The sequence below is a fragment of the Oryx dammah genome, unplaced genomic scaffold (assembly GCF_014754425.2).
Source record: "Oryx dammah isolate SB20612 unplaced genomic scaffold, SCBI_Odam_1.1 HiC_scaffold_25, whole genome shotgun sequence".
Classification (NCBI taxonomy): Eukaryota; Metazoa; Chordata; class Mammalia; order Artiodactyla; family Bovidae; genus Oryx; species Oryx dammah.
Window position 1 is genome coordinate 65,168,570 of NW_024070209.1, and position 21,211 is coordinate 65,189,780.

Below are 21,211 nucleotides of genomic sequence, written 5' to 3' on the forward strand. Positions count from 1 at the left end.
CAGTATTTCTCCTTCTATTGGCTTATTTTACTTAGCCTGTGCTGAAGGTGTCAAATGCAAAAAATCTTTGCCAAGACTAACGTTAAGTAGCTTTTTCACTATGCTTTATTCTGGGAGTTCTATCTTTTCAGATCTAATGTTTAAAGACTTTAATCCAATTTGAGCTGATTTTTGTCTATGATGTTCAACCTCATTTTATTTGCATGTAGAGATATAGTTTCCCAATGCCATTTAGTAAAGAGACTAACTTTTCACCATTTTGCATTCCTAGTGCCTTTGTTGAAGTCTAGTTGACTACATATGCATAGATTTGTTTCTAGATTTTTCCTTAAATTCCATTGGTCTATATGTCTGTTGTTTATACCAGTACCATACTGTTTTGATTACCACAGCTTTGTAATATAATTTGAAATCAAGACATGTGACTCCTCCAGCTCTGTTTTCTTGCTCAGGATTGCTTTAACTATTCAGGGTTATCTATCTTTCCATATGAATATAGTGGCTATTTTCTCTATTTTAAGGTAAATGCCTTTGGAATTGTGACAAGAATTGCATTGAATCTGTGCACTGTTTTGGATAGTATGGCTATCTTAACAATATTAATTCCTCTAATCCATAAACATGAGATTAGATACCTTTCCATTTATTTGTGATTTCTTCAATTTATTTAATCAATGTTTTATAGTTTTCAGTATATAGATGTTTATCTTCTTGTTTGAAAATACTACTAAGTATGTTATTCTTCTTGATGCTATTGTAAAGGGGATTGTTTTCTTAATTCTTTTTGGGGATAATTCATTGTCATCGTATAGAAACGCCACTGAATTTTTAATATTGATTTGTATCCTGCAATTTTACTTATTAGTTCTAACACTTTAGTGGTGGAGTCTTTAGGCTTTTCTATTTATGAGATCATGTCATCTTCAAAAAGAGACAATTTTATTTCTTCTTTCTTAATTTAAATGCCTTTTATTTCTTTTCCCTAACTAATTACTGATTAGAATTTCCAGTCCCATGTTGAATAGGGGTAGTGAAAGTGGGTCACTCTCCTGATCTGAGTGGTGTCTCGTTCCTGAGCTTACAGGAAATTTTTCAGCTTTTTACCTGTGACTGTGATGCTAGCAGTGGGCTTGTCATATATAGCTTCTATTACATTGAAATATATTTCTCTTATACCTTAACTGTTGAGAGATTTAATTATGAAATGATACTACATGTATCAAATATTTTTCCCGCATTGATGAGATGACCATATGATTTTTATCTATTATTCTGTAGTTACATCTGTTCATTTGCATATGTTGAACCATCTTCCCCTTTCAGGGATAAATCTCACTTGATCATGGTGCATGATCATTCTAATGTGCTGTTGAATTCCATTTGCTAGTATTTTGTTGAGGATTTTTGCATCTATGTTCATCAGGGATACTTTCCGGCCTGCAGTTTATTTTTTTCACATAGTTTCCATACCTCTTATTCCCTCTTGAAGGAAAATAGTTTACACTGTATGCCTTCTTTCAGTCCTACAAAACCAGGCTGGTGCTGAGAGCCTCCTGAGAGCAGTGCTCTGAATTGCTCACGTTTGTGTGATTTCTCCTAATCCTGTAGAGTCAGGCCAGTTTTCTGTTCTCTGTGTGTGCTCGTGAGCCATCTGTAAAGGCTTGGGATGGGGGTGGCACACTTGGGAAGCCAGGGAGTGAGTGAGGCACACAGAGCATTAAATTATGCCTGTGAGCAGTAGCCAGGGGTTGGAGGGGGGAGTGTCTTCAAATGATAAGCCCCACACAGCGTATGGGCAGTTCTCTCACAGCATCCATAAGTAGTTTAGTAAGATCTGTGATCCTTTGATGAGTTACAAGTTCTGATGGAGGCTCTCCTAGACTCTCCTGGCCCCTTAACCATGCTTATCACTTCATCACAGCTCTTGGCCTCTTAGGCAGCACTGCATGTGGTGGCCAAGTTGAGCAGTCACTCACCATGCTCTCACTTTCCCCTGTGAGAGAAATCAGAGCCTGAAGGGGCCTCTGTTGGTGCTTTGGGGAAGAGGTAGCATGGACAAAATGAAACTATTCTTCTTACCATCTTTAATGTATCTATTGAATTTTTTACTCTAACAGTGCGCTGGCACATCTCCACTGAACTACCAGCCTTCTCTGTAGGTGGTTGTCAAAAAACCCAGGTTCTTTGGGGAACAATGGTAGAGAACTCTGATTCCTCTTTCTGCTAATTTACATTTTTAAAAGTCCATCTTGATGGTTTTTGTGGAGAATGGACTGTAGCAGAGCAGCAGAGGGAATAGCGGGACCACTTGAGAGACGATCTTAGCATCCCTGGGAGGTGGATGGCAACTCAGACAACAGTAGAGGAGTCTCATGGGCCTTGGTGTCTCTTAATTCCCTCCTACTCTGATATTTGACTTTGTCTGAATTCTGATTCACTACCCACATCTTTTCGTGTAAGAGCAGTTCAGGGCTCCCTTATTTTGCTTTCTTCCCTCTGGCTTCTGCCTGCGTGCACACTAAGTTGCTTCAGGCCTGTCTGACTACTTGTGACCCTGTGGACTGTAGCCCATCAGGCTCCTCTGTCCGTGGGGATTCTCCAGGCAAGAATACTGGAAAGGGTTGGGTTTCCATGCCCTCCTCTCGGGGATCCTCTCCAGCCAGGAATCGAATCCATGCCTCATTATGTCTCCTGCATTGGCAGGTGGGTTCTTTACCACTAGTGCCACCTGGGAGCCCCCAGAATACTGGAGTGATTAGCCATTCCCTTCTCCAGGCAATCTTCCTGACTCAGGGATCAAACCTAAATCTCCTGCATTGCAAACAGATTCTTGATCATCTGAGCCACCAGGAGAGAGCTAGAGCCTGACTTGGGGCTTAATGTTTCAAAACCAAAAACCCCAAAAGGTCTTTTGCCAAACAACATTAACAGTAAATATATTTTCTTCAGCATGACTCTTGAATATTTTTACACCTTTCTGATATTTTGTTGGAAGGTTAGGAAACAAGGGCAGAAATGGACTGAAAAGGACTCCAGAAGCAGATTTAGAGCACACAGCACTCCTTGGAGATGGAAAAAGTAATGAAAGAAGCTGAATGCAAAGCATTTCCAGCAACAATGTCTCCTCACCAATATATACCTGTGTTGGGTGTTTGTTATCACCCAGGGAACACAAAAACCGCTATGGACATGAAAGTCATGATAATTCCATTTTGCCCATCCCTGAAACCCCATCCCTTTGGCAGCCTCATACATTCTAGTCACTATAAACTCAATTCTCCAGAAAATTTCAAGAAAACTAATTTACTTCCCTCTTCAACCATTTATACTCATTTTATCTTATTGTATTAAGAGCCTGGGTACCTGTAGTGTTCAGACTCTGTTAACAATGTCACAGTTCAGAAGTATAAGAATGATTAAGGAAGAATTAATTTCTGATTCATGCAGCAATAAATTGAGGCATGTTGACTTGCGTATTCATCTCACCAAGAATTTTGCTGCCAGATTTTATTTACAGAATGTTAACATTTTCCAAAACATGGTCGTTTCTTTTTTCAGATCATGCCTTCTGACAAGAGCCGGTAATTTGGGGAGGATTTATACATAATGATAGCCTGAATCCTTTCATTTATAAAATTGCATAGTACTTGGCTCATTAATGGATGTTGAAAATGCTAGTCTAATAAAACCACAAGAGCTTTTACTTGATACATTTAATTGCTGAAACAAAGTTGGACTGATTCCCAAATATTATCTTGAAACAAACAATCAATCCTGGTGCTAGATGTTCCTCAAGGCAGATGTGGGGAAGCACAGCCCTGACTGGACAGGCAGCGTGGTGTCTTGGGGCTCTAATCACTCAGTGTAGTTGGAGCAATCACTAACCTGTTTATTCAACTCCATTTGGGCAATTGTGAAATTCCACTGAGGGCACTGACAAGATCCCACATGGCAGTAAAATATACACAATATAATCCTGGTTTAAAAGATTTAAGCATCTGTCAGTGCTCCAGCAATGACACTGGACTTTCGTCATTAAGCACATAGTAAAGTTGTGAGCTGGAAGTTAAACATTAAAGGGATACCAGGTAAACCCTTCTCCTCAATTCTTGATCTTAACAGCCATCTATTTTGTTTTGTCCTTGCATCTCAGGCTCTGAATTGATACCTGTTAGTAGAAATACTCTTACTCTATATTCTGCAGAAGTAGACCTACAGATTTATTCCTGAAGTTTGAGGAAGGGCAGCACCAGATTTTAAGGGAAAAGGATAAAGTGATGTAGCCCAGACTGAATATTAATTTCCTCTTGATAATTGTGCATTTATGTGTGTGCATGCGTGCATGTGTGTTCAGAGTTTGCAGATTATTTCCAGTAACTAAACTTATCATCAGAATGACTTAAGGAGCTTTTGAAAAGTTTCCAGATGACTAGATCAACCCATCCTGAGACCCAGGAATCTGTACTTGTGTGATTACTCATGCTTAGAACCTTTGTTACAATATCCATTCTTCACCTCACCCTCACCATTTCCTCTACAGGCTCTCTTCCAGTATTTTAGTTTCTTAAAGTTTCTATTACCTTGTTTCCTTTATATTTTGACCTGCATTTGGTTTATACAAACTGTTTCTTTCTTGGGCTTACAAAGGTGTTCATCTTTCCATGTGAAACTATTACTCTTCTAATTTCTAAAAATTGATGACAACCTGTTAATTGGATAACTCAATAAATGGATGTTCATTGAGTCCTGGGGACACTTCAACTACAAACTAGTCAAGCATAGCCTAAAAATCCTTATCCAAACTCATTCTGAGACAAATGGAGAGACGGAGAGTATAGGGCAACACCTAAGTACTGTCCATAGCTCCAGCATCTTAAAAAAACTTTTTTTTTAAATTTTCAGATAAAATGTAGCAAAAAACTTTTTCTTATTTGATGATGAGAACAGGCTTAATATGGATTACACACAATAGTAAAGTACATGTTTTTACAAAACAACTGCTTCATGAGCTAATTCTAAATGTTCATTATAAATGAATCAGAAACATGTGGCTGCAACTTTCCTCTAAACACAAAGGAGACTAAAAATTCAGGAATAAGAGCTAGAGACAAACATGAAGTAGATTTTCCAGAGGCCTAGATGCTGAGCAATGGTTTAAAACACTTTCTGGAAATTCAAAGCTGTCAGATTTAATCAACTCTATTTTTTTTGGCTTAGTTATCAGAATCTACAGACATCTAAGAAGAATCAGTGTTAAATGAAAGTTTCTAACAAATTCTAACTAAAAGCAGTTTTCAAACTATAATCCAATTATGGTAAACTTGCTAAAGACAGGACATAAAATAGATGAAGACATACTCAAAAACCCAAAGCTGGGCATCCAACAACTTTCAAGTAGCTTTTAATAAACAGAGAGTACTTCAAATTGAATGATGGTTGAACAAATCAATTGTTGCTGAAGAATTTTTCCCTAATTAAGTCCTGATGGCTTCACAATGAACAACAGAATGTACTAGGCTTTTGACAACTCCTTGCATTCCCAGTGAAAAGGAAAACCAGCCCAGAAAATCACTTTGGAGGCCCGGACAACAGATGGTACACCAAAACTGAACTGAACAACGCTCTCAGTATATGAGGCCTCAGAGACATGGTGAGACATTCCACAACTGGGTATCATAAAACTTGGGTACCAGTGGTGTACTGGTCTGACGGTCAAAGTTATGTTCATACAGGCCAGTATGTATGGTCAAAGTCCAATCACAAGCTGGACAAAGCTGTAGAAGTATTTGGGGCTGGGAAGGAAGCAAACCTTCTCAGGTTTGCTAGAGTATGACTGTTACCTTAAAGTAATCAAAATCCCACATCTCAAGTACCTGTGGAATGAGAGTAAATTCACTTCTTCTACCCACCTTACTCAAGGATCCACAATGAAAAAAAGGAATTTCTTTTAAAATGCATGCTGTACTTAAGTCAGCTAGCATTTTGTTAAAAGAAAAAGACAACTTTTAAACTCATATTTTTAATTCACTATGCTAGATTATGCTGCTGCTGCTGCTGCTGCTGCTGCTGCTAAGTCACTTCAGTCGTGTCTGACTCTGCGTGACCCCATAGATGGCAGCCCACCAGGCTCCCCCGTCCCTGGGATTCTCCAGGCAAGAACACTGGAGTGGGTTGCCATTTCCTTCTCCAATGCATGAAAGTGAAAAGTGAAAGGGAAGTCACTCAGTAGTGTCCAAATCTTCGCGACCCCATGGACTACAGCCTACCAGGCTCCTCCATCCATGGGATTTTCCAGGCAAGAATACTGGAGTGGGGTGCCATCGCCTTCTCCGATCCTAGATTATAGAGGACTACAAATTCTTTGACCATCCTCCATTAAGGAAAGGGACCTATGACCTCTCCTCTTTAAAATGAACAGGCTCTGTGACTATTAGACCAACAGAAAATGGGGGTGGAAGTGATACTGGTTTCTAGGTTCAGGTCTTGAAGAGTGGCTTCCACTTTCTTTTACTTGAAAGACTTAGAAACCAGTCTTCAGGCAGTGAAAAAGTCAAGCAGCCCCATCACAAGACCCAGATGGAGAGAAATGTGGCCTGTAGCCAACAGCCTTGGTTGAGCTCCAAGCTAACTGCAGCCATGTGAGTGAGCCATCTTGAAAGACAATCTGCCCACTTCCAATCGAGATGCCCAGCTGATGACACTGATTCTGCCCAAGTTGCAGATTCATGAGCAAAATAAATGGCAGTTATTGTTGTTTTAAGGCACTAAATTTTGGAGTGATTAATTATGCAGCAATAGATAGCCAGAATACCTACTATGTTGTATAATAAAATTATATAATATAGTAATATTAATTATATAATATAATAAAGGGCTGCTGTGGTGCCTCAGCAGTAAAGAAGCTGCCTGCAATGTAGGAGACACAGAAGATGTGAGTTTGACTCCTGGGTCAGGGAGATCCTCTGGAGGAGGGCATGGCAATCCACTCCAGTATTCTTGCTTGGAGAATCCCGTGGACAGAGGAACCTGGCAGGCTGCAGTCTATAGGGTCACAAAGAGTTGGACAGGACTGAAGCAACTGAGCATGTATGTATGAATGTAATAATATTATGTATAACAATATAATTATTATGTCATTAATTTATATACTGATTAAGCATTAACTATGTTCCAGGCATTATTTTATGTGCTTTATCTGCAGATTTTCATTTTAAAAAATCTAAAAAAATTTTAGAAACTGATTAAAACAGTCTAACCCCTTAGGCATACAGCATAACCAAAGAGAGAAGGAAACATCAAGAAAAGCTGGACAACTTTCTCAAAATAGGAATAAAGAGAAATATCATGATAGTATTATTAGGGAGTTTTTGCTTCTAGATACCAAATTTTGTTGCCTTTGAAACAGATTACACAAGTCAAATGGCTCTGTCTGGCCCTTCACACTCATCCAGGAATGGAAGGTACAGCCAAGGGTATGATCTGTGCTAGACTCAAGGGTAAGATGAGTTTGTCAGACAAGAGCTTGGTTTCACGATCACCTCTGTTATTTCAGATAATTGATCAGAATGATTGGAGGCATCATAGTGTTCTCAAAGGCATTGCCATCAACTGGGGTGATTTAAATATCCTGGAAGGGACCACAATTTCACGTCTGTGATACTGAAAACACAATCAGATCATCAGGCACTTGGATGGGTGAGAAGAATGGAACAACAGCCAGCACAGCTGAAGGGACCAGATGCCATTGATACCAGGACCAGCACAGTTACCAAGGGTGAAACTGATGTGAAAAGAAATATTTTAAATCATGTAAGAATAAATCGGAGGTAAACAGTAGAACAAATGACCCGACCTTCAAATTAATAGAGGTCATGCTGTATGGAACCCCAATTTCCAAACTTAGGCTTTGGGAAGTCAGAAGCTTAGGAGAACAGAGGAAGAGGAGCATGGAGGCTGTTTGTAGAGGAAAGCGTATTACATCCCAAAGCTGCCATTCTCTAGCTCAAATCATAGGCTGACATGGCCAAGAATCACGAGGCCACAAGTCCATCGGGCAGATTTAATATGCTGATAATGTGCAACAAAGCTGACATACAAGGATCCCACCCAAACCACACCCTTCCCAAAGGCCCTGAGGGCAACGCTTGGAGCACTGTTGCTCTGGATGTTTTGCCAAAAGAAACATTCAGATGTTAACACTGTTGGGAAATATGACTGAGCAAAGCAAAATATACAAAGGCAGCCTGAAGTAGAGAAAAACTGTAAGACTCAAGAAAAATCATCATTCTGTCCATCAGGCAGGACAGGGCAATAAATGCTCCACTGGGGACTGGGCTACAAAAGAAATAATAGAGTGACTGGTTAAGGCTGGAGACATGTTTCCTTAGGTGACCTCCAGATAAATGTTAAAAGAGACAGCTAAAGGAGAGGCTATGTGTATGATGCATGTCAATTTCCATTATTTTGATAAACCCACTTGCAGCTGGTAGAGCATAAAACTCTGGTTTACATTGGGCTATTATTTAATTAGGCCAACCCTTAATGACTCATGGTATTTTGTCATTTTAATGAGTCTTTATTTTTCTCACATCTAATTGGTAAATCACCGCTTATCAGATTTTATGGTCTCTTTCTTTACCCTCTTCTAGAGCTGTCCAAGGTAATGTGAACTTCAGGCTATTGACTTTCCTCATTCCTCAAGGGAGATTGTCATGGAAAATTAAGTTTTTGACAAATCAACGGCCTATGTGCAATGCTTCTTCCTGGATTTAACTTTGAGGAATTTGGGAACTGTCTGTAGTTTTGGCCTGGAGTCACAATGAAGCTTGAGACCCTGTCATTTACATCAAGCTTGTAAATATACATCTTGATACATTACAGTATTTCTTGGACTCTGATGGTATCTGTGAGCATGATGAAAAGGGTTTTCACCACCAGATTTGAAATGTTCAGCTTTTTTTTTTTTCTAATCACAGACTTCTTTTGTTTAAAACAAGTTCAGACAGTAGGCAAGAGTGAAGAGAGTTCAGATTTATACATATGATATTTTCTCAGAAGAGTCTCTTTTTAAAGAAGCAATTATTAAGACATCACATTAGTCCCATGCAAATGAAAAGATCAGAGTTAATTAATCTCGTCCTGAGTAAAAGAAATGACGAATAGCAATTAAATATTTTGTGTTCCCCAAGGAATTTGCTTGCTTACTTACTCCTTGTTTCTCAAGGGAGGGAGTTGTTCTCATAATATGAAAAATGCTTGGTGGAGAGGACTAAAGCTAATGATTCATATATCCTGATTATTTTTCTTCAACACAGCACAGGAAACATAATGAGAAGTTTTGGAGTCACAGAGCACTTGCTTCTAATTTATAATCTACCATTTGCTAATTATAAAACCTTGGCTAATTGGGACTTCCCTGGTGTGATTAAGACTCCACACTTTCAATGCAAGGGGTATAAGTTCGATCCATAGTCAGGGAACTAAAACCCCATATGGTGTGGTGTGGCCAAGAAAATATTTTTAAAAAAAGAAAAGAAAGAAAGAAACTGGCTAATTTACATGAATTCCTCATCTATAAAGCAGAACTATACGGTTGACAGTCCTCAGTGATCACAAGGTAGCCACCTATTTCTCCCTGGGCTGGAGCTAGTTTAAAAGAAGGTCCTGTAAGAGTGAGACTTGAACCCAAAAAGTTTATTCAAGAACAATTAAAAACATAAATTGTTATGTATTTCTAATACCACACTGCTTTCTGCTTTATTTTATAGAATACTTTGAGGCTAAGTCCGTATGCCAGAATGTTTAAATTTATTCAGACAAAACCAGATCAAATAATACCAAAATGATAATAATAATAATCATTGATATATTATGATGATGAAGGAGATAGAAAGAAAGTACTCTTTTGACTAAATGACCTCAAGTTATTGGCTTCCTCACTAGTCAGTTGATCTTTGAGGTACCATTAGACTTAATGACCAATGTCTACATCAAGGAAAATAACCAACAAGTATATTAATTAGACACTGTTTACACTTTTACTGAAGATCTAATGATCTGTTGATTTTAAGTTGGATGTCTGTCTTCATTAAAGTCATTAATACTCTAAGTGAATTTGTGCTTGAAATTCTTTAAGTATTTAGGAATTACACACATTTTTCTTTATATTGAGACCCTTAGGCCATGAACATTTTCCTGTTACAGACATCTAAAGCTATAAGCAGAGTTCTTCAGACATTTGTTAATAAATGCTTTGCCTTCTCAATTGAAAATGGAAATAAAACAAACACAAAAGTGTAAGGCACAGAACCATCAACAAAACTGTTTGGATATTAACTTTTCTTGGCTCTGGGTATAAATATATATCTTCTGTAACTGGCCACAGATAAGCACAGTTTGTAATCAAGGTGTGATTAAAATTGATATTCACTACTCAATCTTCACCAAAATACCAGAAGATGTAGGACTCAAACTTTCCCAGACCTTATTGTCTGGTAAAAACAACTATATTACTTTTATAGCACATATCTTCAGCCTATGAGCCCCATGCAGAATCTCCCTTCCAAGTGGTTTTTTAGGGGCCTTAGTGGAGGTGTAGTAGAGATAACTGCAACTTTTTTCTAATACCCACTCTTTTAGTAATTTTTGGCTCTGTGGACCACTGATGGAGCCAGGGCTATAGTATGTGAAGACACTGACCTTCCCTTGGACATCTGACCTCTAGGCATCTTCAACTGTACCCGGAAGGAAAGCTTCTTTAGTTCTTATGATCAACTCTTTCACAACTTTCTCACAACAGAATTGTCTAGATATTATGGGGGAAGGGAAATGAGAAGATGGAGTGATGGGGGTGGTGAGATACAGAAACATTTTATGGATAGACTAGAGTTTGTGATTGGCCTAAAAATTATAAAAATTGGAGGGGTTAATTAAAATATCATTTAGTTATATTCTGGCTTCCCAGGTGGTACAGTGGTAAAGAATCCATCTGCCAGTACAAGGAGATGCGGGAGACTCACATTTGATCCCTGGGTTGGGAAGATCCCCTTGAGAAGGAAATGGCAACCCACTCCAGTATACTTACCTGGAAAATTCCACAGAAGAAGGAGCCTTGTGGGTTATAGTCCACAGAGTCACAAAGAATCGGACACGACTAAGAGACTGAGAATGATAGTTAATTCTCATACAAGAATCTGTACATGGAAGTTTTACTCATAGTAGCCCCAAACTGGAAACAATCCAAGTGTCCTTCAATGAGTGACTAATTAACCAAACTATGGTACATTCATACTATGAAACACTGTTCAGCAATATTCTATTTATATATTCATTCTACTCATGGCAAGTAGATGGGGAAACAATGAAAACAGACTGTATTTTCATGCATTCCAAAATCATTGCAGATGGTGACTGCAGCCATGAAATTAAAAGACTCTTGCTCCTTGGAAGAAAAGCTATGACCAACCTAGACAGCATATTAAAAAGCAGAGGCATTACTTTGCAAAAAAAAAAAAAAAAGGTCCATCTAGTAAAAACTGTGGTTTTTCCAGTAGCCATGTGTGGATGTGAGAGTTGGATGATAAAGAAAGCTGAGCACTGAAGAACTGATGCTTTTGAACTGTGGTATTGGAGAAGACTCTTGAGAGTTCCTTGGACTGCAAGGAGATCAAACCAGTCAATCCTGAAAGAAATCAATCCTGAATATTCATTGGAAGGACTGATGTTAAAGCTGAAATTCTAATAATTTGGCCTCCTGATGTGAAGAACTGACTCATTCGAAAAGACCCTGATGCTGGGAAATATTAAAGACAGGAGGGAAAGGGGATGACAGAGGAAGAGATGGTTGGATGGCATCATCAACTTGATGGACATGAGTCTGAGCAAGCTCCAGGAGTTGGTGATGGACAGGGAAGCCTGGCATGCTGTCCATGGGGTCACAAAGACTGAGCAACTGAACTGAACTTAACTGATGGTACATTCATACTATGAAACACTATTCAGCAATAGAAGTTAAAGACCTACTGGTATTAGCAACAACTCTAGGGAATCTCCTTGGGGCTTCCCTGGTGGCTCAAATGGTAAAGAATCTGCCTGCAGTGCAGGAGACCTGGGTTCAACCCCTGGGTCAGAAAGATCCCCTGGAGAAGGGAATGGCAACCCACTCCAGTATTCTTGCCTGGAAAATTCCATGGACAGTGGAGCCCTGTGGGCTATAGTCCATGGGGTCTCAGAATCAAACATGACTGAGCAATTATCATGCCTAGGGAATCTTCAGGAAATTATGCTCAGTGAAAATTCCAATAGCAATTCCAAAAGATTACATACTACATGATTTCATTTGCATGTCGTTTTTGGAAAAACAAAGATTAAGAAGTAGAGAAAAGACTTTGTCAAGGGTTTAGAGAGGGATCAGGAGACAGATGGGATAGTTATAAAATGGAAACCCCAAAATTCTTGTGGTGAAAAACTATTTAGTATCTTTACCATGATGGTAAATACTCAAAGCTACTTCAGTTCAGGTCAGTTCAGTCGCTCAGTCATGTCCAACTCTTTGCAACCCCATGAATCACAGCACACCAGGCCTTCCTGTCCATCACTAATTCCCAGAGTTCACTCAAACTCACGTCCATCAAGTCAGTGATGCCATCCAGCCATCTCATCCTCTGTCGTCCCCTTCTCCTCCTGCCCTCAATCTTTTCCAGCATCAGAGTCTTTTCCAATGAGTCAGCTCTTCGCATGAGGTGGCCAAAGTATTGGAGTTTCAGCTTCAGCATCAGTCCTTCCAATGAACACGTAGGACTGATCTCCTTTAGGATGGACTGGTTGGATCTCCTTGCAGTCCAAGGGACTCTCAAGAGTCTTCTCCAACACCACAGTTCAAAAGCATCAATTCTTCGGCGCTCAGCCTTCTTCACAGTCCAACTCTCACATCCATACATGACCACAGGAAAAACCATAGCCTTGACTAGACGGACCTTTGTTTGCAAAGTAATATCTCTGCTTTTAAATATACTATCTAGGTTGGTCATAACTTTTCTTCCAAGGAGTAATTGTCTTTTAATTTCATGGCTGCAAACACCATCTGCAGTGATTTTGGAGCCCAAAAAATTAAAGTCTGACACTGTTTCTACTGTTTCCCCATCTATTTGCCATGAAGTGATGGGACCAGATGCCTTGATCTTAGTTTTCTGAATGTTGAGCTTTAAGCCAACTTTTTCACTCTCTTCTTTCACTTTCATCAAGAGGCTTTTTAGTTCCTCTTTACTTTCTGCCATAGGGTGGTGTCATCTGCATATCTGAAGTTATTTATATTTCTCCCGGCAATCTTGATTCCAGCTTGTGTTTCTTCCAGTCCAGCGTTTCTCATGATGTACTCTGCATAGAAGTTAAATAAGCAGGGTGACAATATACAGCCTTGATGTACTCCTTTTCCTATTTGGAACCAGTTTGTTGGTCCATGTCCAGTTCTAACTGTTGCTTCCTGACCTGCATATAGGTTTCTCAAGAGGCAGGTCAGGTGGTCTGGTATTCCCATTTCTTTCAGAATTTTCCACAGTTTATAAGCTACATACCTGATATAATTGTATAGAACTAAATACATGTGCACACAAGTGAGTATACATAAAACTGGGGAAATCTGCATAAAATATTTTATCAGTGTTGGATCCTAGCTGTGATCCTGCCCTGTAGTTTTGCAAAATGTTGCCATTGGAGAAACTCAATAAAGGATACAGAAGGTCTCTCTGTATTATGTCTTACAAATGTATATGAATATATAATTACCTCAATTTTTAAAAAGTGGGCTATCATTTCAGATAATGGGGTATGGTATAAACCAAACAAGGCAAGTTTAGATCAGTTCTAAGACCAAGTTTCTATGTAGTTGGTTCTATAAATATTTCTTGACCTGCTAAGCTACTTTACATCAATTTACAAGTCAAAATTTTATGAACAGAAAGTAGAATAATGCAACCGGAAAAAAATTGGTAAGACATTCAAACTTTCAAAGAAGATTATTTCATTTCATCAACTTACACTGATTCCAGCTTGGAGAGACCATCACCATTTCATTGAAATGGTCATAGGTTGAGAAGATGTCTTGAACAAAAACTAGTATAATTTACCCTCAAATTTAAACCTCCACTCACTAGTGTCCAATTAGCCTAAGGGTTGATATACATAAGATTGTATATCTTACATACATGTAAGATTGTATATAAACAGCAGTATACATAAGATTCATATTAGATGTGAAAAATACAGATTTCTAGACCCACATGTGGAAATTCACATTCAATAGGCTGGCAATGCAGGAAACTCAAGTTCAGTACCTGGGTTGGGAAGATCCCCTGGAGAAGGAAATGGCAGCCCACTCCAGTATTCTTGCCTGGAGAATTCCATGGACAGAGGAACCTGGAAGGCTACAAGTCCCTGGGATAGCAGAGTCAGACATGACTTAGTGACTGAGCACGGAGGGTTACAGAAGGTCAGGAATTTTCACATTTTATAAACAACTCAGGTGATTCTAATCTACCTGGAATCAGGAATCAGAGTCAATTGGAATGCTTTTTAAAAATGCAAGTTCTTTTGAGAATCCACTGCTTTGGTTGTACCAATCTATTTTAACTTTATTCTGATGACTCAATGGAATTTAGACAAAGAGGTTTGGGTACTTAAAGTCCTGGGTTATGTTCCTATATGGTTGGGGGTGGAAAGAGAGAAGGAAGCTGTCAAAGAATAAAACCTTCCCAGCCCTCCTCTTCCAATCACAACTCATCAGAGAGCATTTTGCACAGGGAGATCAAAGGCCCTTGCCAAGGAGAAGTTGAAAGACTTTGCTGTTGTAATTCTGGGGCAGAGGTGCTTGGATATAAATGATTCCTAACTGGGGGTTTGGGGGACCCTGCTACGTAGAAATGTAAACACAGATGTCAGGCCTTTTATCCCCACTGTGTAAACATACCAGCTGCCAGGGAAAGAAGGAGAAACCCTATGGAATTAGCTGCATTTTTTTGCCATCTAGAGCATAAAAATTGGCTTCACGCTTGAATTTCCACCAGTAAGACAAAGCACTGTTCACCAGAATAGGGCTGAACAATGCAGGAAACCTCCACTTGCCGGTTGCCTCTTTTCTCTAAGAGACATTCCCTTCTTGCCCTTCTCTAATACGTGAGCAACTGTCCCAGAAGAGGATAATGAGAAGAGATGGTAGCACCCTATAATAAAACTGCTGGACTCATGGAAAAAGGCCCTTAAACAATATATGCCCATTTGCTCCCAAGAGCCTAAGACTCATACTCCTGGCTGACCCAGACTTAAGAAAAATGGAAGAGACAAACTGTCATGACTTTTTGTGAGAAATTCAGAATGGTTTCCTATTAAAAAAAAAAAAGGATATGATTATTCTGATGTATGAATATTCGAAGGGCCACAACTGCTTTAGCTACACCCAAACCACAAAGGACCTCTTCTCATACTATTAAATTTTATTTTTTTAAAAAGAAGCCATGAAAGGAATCATTTCTGAAAAAAAAGTAAATGTGAAAAAAAGTATAATGGGAAATGTATTTCTAAACAAAATACTTCAATCCATGGAGAAATGTGTCTTCAATTACATCTTGAGCTAGCATTCCAACTGGCATATGCAGTTAAGCCTTGTGTTTTCTGCAGAGTCTCAGTTCTGAAAGACCCAAAGAATTGTAGCAAAAAGCATATAAAAAGTGCCTTCACTGAAAGGGAATCTTTTTTTTTTTTCTGAAGCTGATTGTTAGGCTATTAACAATATGCAACGGTCTATGGTGATAAAAAATAAATTCTAAAATTACCAAGAAGCCCACATACATGAACTTATTGGGCAGAGGCCATTGTGGTTTAGGACAATTAGTTCTAACAAATGATCCACCAGAGTATTGTAAAAGGACTACCACAGTGAGCTTTTCAAAGGATCCTCTCGCTTAGAAGGGGGGCAGCCAAGCTGGTGATATGTTATAGAAAAACCAGTTTATGATAAATACTTCATAGGTATTAATGAGAAATTCTGTTCTGCTGGTGCTTGGTTTACAAGACACTATTTTCCAAAGTGGAAATGCTATCTTTTATTTACAAATATATTAGTCTAGGAAGGCTGTTCATAAATCCATTTGTTTCTAAGTTCAAAAGATCACAAACAAACAATTCATATGTAAAATTTTCTGCTCTTACAAGAGAGTTCTAGATGTTGATCACAGTCCATCTGCCCCCTCTTCCTTATCTCAAAAACTCAAACCAAGACTCTGTTAACAACCTAGAGGGGTGGGATAGGGAGGGAGGTGAAAGGGAGGTTCAAGAGGGAAAAGAACATATGTATACTGATGGCTGATTCATGTTAATGCTTGGCAGAAACCAACACAATTCTGTAAAGCAATTATCCTTCAATTAAAAATAAATATTAAAAAATTCATGTATGTATGTATGGATTGATGGGTACGTAATTATATTTGTGTGTATATGTGTGTATTCATGGATGTGTGTGTATGTGTGGTATCTGTTTATATGTATGTGTGTATGTACCCCAGATTCAAACACAACACATACACCAAAGCATCTTGAAAATTCAGACTTCAGATGGCTATGCGTGACTCTGGGTCCAGGCAGAGCTGACCTTGCTTCACTAGGAGCATAAAGTTTGTTAAAATGAGTAAATAATATGGCTAATATAATTAATATTTAATATGCAAAAACATAGGGACTTCCCCAGTGGTTCAGTGGTAAAGAACTTTCCTGCCAGTCCAGGAGACATAAGAGACACAGTTTGATCCCTAGGTTGGGAAGATCCCCTGCAAAGCATGGCAACCCACTCCAGTATTCTTGCCTAAAAAACCCCATGGACAGAGGAGCCTGGAAGTCTATGGTCTATGGGGTCCCAACTGAAGCAACTGAGTATGCGTCATACGCATCATAGTTCATCCTGGCTTACCTCTCCAGACTGCTCTCTCACCCATTCTGTGCTGCATTCAATCAAACTGGTTCATTTGTTTTAAATTCTTCCCTCAAAGCACTATGGTTTTTTGGTCTTCAGTCATTACTTTCTTCCCTTTATTTTCTTTGAGTCTTATGTTCACAAATTAAATGGTTAACATATTTAGTTTCAGACCTTCTTTTAAAAAACAGTTTGGAAAGCTATACATTTTCTTATGGTATGGCTTTTACATCCCCACAAATTTTAATAAAGGAATATTTTGGTTATAGTTAATTTCTAAATATTGGGTTAATTTTCATAAAATTGCTATTTTTGTAGGTCAAAAATTGTTAAGTGTTGACAATTCTGTTGTTAAATTTAATATAGTCTATTTTCCATGGTAATTTGTTTGTTTACCTATTTACTTGCAATTAGTGGAAGAGTGTGCTTCTTAATTTCCAAATGTATGACTTTTTTCCCAGCCAGTTTTCTGTTGTTGATCTCTAAGAATTTCACTGTGGTCAGCAGAACTATACATTTTAACATGCAGTGGCTCAACACAGTAGATCTTTGTTGTCTCTTAACAGTCATGAGAAAATTCATAATTTAGGCAGGGTTAATCTCCTTTGCATGGTCAGTCAGGGACCCAGTTGACAGGAGCACTGCTTCTTAAACACACAGCTTTCAAAAGCGTCTCCACTGAAGTCAACGAGGAGAAAAGAACCTGCAAGAACATACATGAAAGGTGTATTATGACCCAGTCTAGAACAGGCACACGTAATTTTTGTGTTCATTGATTGGAACACAAGTGAGTGTTTTGGAAATAGAGAGCTTGGATTCTTTTGAATAGCTAGTACTTTCTGACAAACTCTTTCGCTGCTCATTCGAGAAAATGCTAGATCACTTCGCTCTGTCCTCCACTTCTCTTAATTTCCCTTTCATTTTCTCCATGACTTTGCATCTTTCACTTTGCTGCATTCCAGCTACTAGAGATATAGTAACTGGAATATATCTTCTGTTTTGTTAATTCTGTTAATTCAGCTGAATATACTCTGCCACAAAACCCAACCATTAAGATTTTAATTTCAATTGTTCTACTTTTAATTTCTAGAAACTTTATTTGGTACCTTTTCAGATCTGCATGGGCTTCCCTGATAGCTCAGTTGGTAAAGAATCCTCCTGCAATGCAAGAGACCCCAGTTTGATTCCTGGGTTGAGAAGATCTGCTGGAGAAGGGATAGGCTACCCATGCCAGTATTCTTGGGCTTCCCTTGTGGCTCAGCTGGTAAAGAATCTGCCTGCAATGCAGGAGACCTGGGTTCGATCCCTGGGTTGGGAAGGTTGCTCTGCTGGTAAAGAATCTGCCTGCAGTGCAGGAGACCTGGGTTCAATCCCTAGGTTGGGAAGATTCATCTGGAGAAGGGAAAGGCTACCTACTCCAGTATTCTGGCCTGGAGAATTCCACAGACTGTATAGTCCATGGGGTCACAAAGAGTCAGACACGACTGAGTGACTTTCACTTTCAGATCTGCAAGGTCACTTTTTATAGTTTCTGCACTCAAAACATATTTTTAGTCTTGTTCTATTTACTTTGACTTGTTAATGATATGCTGTGCTAAGTCCTTTCAGTCGTGTCCAGCTCCTTGCAACCCTATGAGCTATATAGCTGGCCAGGGTCCTCTGTCAATGGGATTCTCCAGAAGAGTACTGGAGTGGGTTTCGATGCCCTCTTCCAGGGGATCTTCCCCACCCAGGGATCAAACCCACTTCTCTTGTGTCTCCTACATTGGCAGGTGGGTTCCTCACCACTAGGGCCACCTGGGAAGCCCAGTTGTTTTAAATAATTCTCATATAGGAAGGGTCTAGGGGTCTGATTATTCTCTCTTTTGTTTCTGCTGTCTTTCACTCATGGTATTTTATTTCTTTAGTTGTTACTGTCAGGGAGAGCATTACCAACTTGAAACTGATTTGACTAATATCTCATCTTTAGCATTTGTAGGGGGGTCAGGGAAGGGTAGAATCACCAAAGTTTTGAGCTTTCAGAATTCTAAGATTTTGGGGGGTTGGCTTAAGTTATTATTTCTCAAGGGAGTCTTTTTCCTCTTCCACCCAGAGCTAAGATTAAAAATAACAGCTTTATTTGCAGTCTCCTAGAGTAAAAAGAGAGTTGAGGTATGCTTATTTCTAGTTTACTCTACACTGTGGGTATCCAAGCTCAATCTTCATGGTTGACCTATTAGAGTCTCTACATTGTGGGGACCACATTGGGAAGTCTTCCATTCTCTGTACATATAAGTCTGTGAAAAATGAAGCTCAAGTTCACCCTGCTTGGAGAATGCGCTTAGAGCAAAAACTAGCTTTTTGCTCTGCTGATCTCTCTGAGTTCTTGTTTTTGTCTAGTTTTCGGACTTAATTTTGTTCCTGTTCACTGACACATGTAAAAAAAACACAAGATTTTTCAAATAGCTAATAGACCATTTTGGGTTGTTTTCAATGAGTGGGTCAGCCAGAATATTTCATTTCTCCTGCTAGGAAAGGAAGTTCACTTCTACTGGTCTAGGCTGTCAGCTCACTTCCTTACATGATTTCCTCTCACAAGCTTCCTGACCTGCCTTTCCTGAGTGCTCCTATAGCATTTGGAATGTACTCTTATAGTAACAGAAAGGACACATCTGATTCCATATTATATTTTTTCCTTTTACTTCAGCCTTTGTATTCTATTGTTTTGCTTTGAGTTAACACTGTTGCCTATAGCCTAAAATACACAGGATAGACCATCCTCAAGACTCTGACTGTAAGGGTATTAATGCTTTTCTTTTCAAGGAGAGATACAAAGCTGTAGAACAAAAAATAACACATTTGTCTTATTGGAGGTTTACAGAAACATTGTTATCTGACCTATGTGGGCAGCTACAAGAACAAAGAATCCTAATACCAAGAAGTTTGCAGCAACCAACCACACCCATCCCTTTATTCAAATACAAGCCTGAATTCTGACTTAGGTAAGATGGTTCTCTAGAATACTAGTCTACCATCTTCTCAGAATCTTGGCTTTGGGGATAAAGTACTTATTCCTTGCCCCAACACTGTGTCTCCCAACTTCATAGCCAGACATGTGGCAAACAGAACAAATTTGGATTTGGTAACATTAGCTTACTATTTACTACATGGCATTTTGTCCACATTCTTGGTAAACTGCAAGTTTTGAGAGAGTGGAAATCATAACTGTCTTGTTATTCATTATATCTCTACTGACGATCACAGTGGTTTCAGGTTTAGAGAAAGTGCTGAATAAATATTCACTGAATAAATGAATGCACGTGTAAATTAACCTCTTTCTTCCACTTGCATTATCTGCTTTGAGTGGCTCCTGGACATTTTCTGGGATCTATTTGTTAAAGTTCACTATCAGTTTTAGGATGGTTTGGCCTTTAGGTAATGTGTTGGCATATGGGGAGATACAATGAACTCAGTAAAAATTAAGTATGCACTTTTGAAATCAATAACATCCTCTGAAATATGTTATATTATTGGCTAAATAATTTTCAGGTGGTCCTTGAGATATCGTATGACTATTGAGGCACTTGGTTAACTAATACTTAAATTTTATGGTCAGATAGTTAAAGGGGTTTAGAGAAAAGCAAAGGATGGTTTTGCTGCCCTCTCAGTTTTATTGTGCAATGGAGATTTCTGGAACCATATCCTCCAGTTGAGGTGGTAGTTCCTCCCCCCGCCCCACCTTCCCCATTAAAAGTCTGTTCAGAAACATGTAGTTATCATCCTAAGCTGTTGCTGTTTAGGCTTGTTACCATTTCCTGTCTCTTCTGTGACTTATTCTTGTTCACCTTCACCTTTAAGGCTTCAACTTCCTCTCCAGTCCTCTGAGTACAAGAGGTTGTTAGCAAAGTTCCACCCAGCCATTTCATTCATCCTGTAGAGAATGCTGCTTTCAGAGGATTAAAGACCAGAATGTCCTGATTAAACACTTAATTAGACATAATAAAAAATATTGCCAGTTTTAAATAATTGATTCACTCATTAGTTTAATATGCTAATGACAGAGCCTTGAGAAAAGGAAATGGAATAAAATTTACCCTCTGAGAAAGTGGGTTGAAATTAGATTTTTACACTAAGATTTTTCAGAGTAAATTACCAGCTCCCGATAGATGATAGCTGTCTAACCAGTATTTCATTCACTTCATGGATCTCTAATAGCTAAACTTTTTGCAAATGACAGCATATAGGACTAGCCTTTAGTTATTTACTGTTAGAAAC

The 21,211-nt window shown here is 38.9% G+C and overlaps 1 long non-coding RNA gene across 1 annotated transcript; it reads right to left on the reverse strand.

Annotated features, from left to right (window-relative positions):
- Nucleotides 1-840: 840 nt before the first annotated feature.
- Nucleotides 841-20,077, reverse strand: LOC120851388. The gene is made up of 3 exons (XR_005718303.1): nt 20,066-20,077; nt 15,298-15,299; nt 841-952 (listed from the first exon to the last, which is right to left on the reverse strand). It is a non-coding gene; the product is annotated as an uncharacterized LOC120851388 (long non-coding RNA).
- Nucleotides 20,078-21,211: the final 1,134 nt, after the last annotated feature.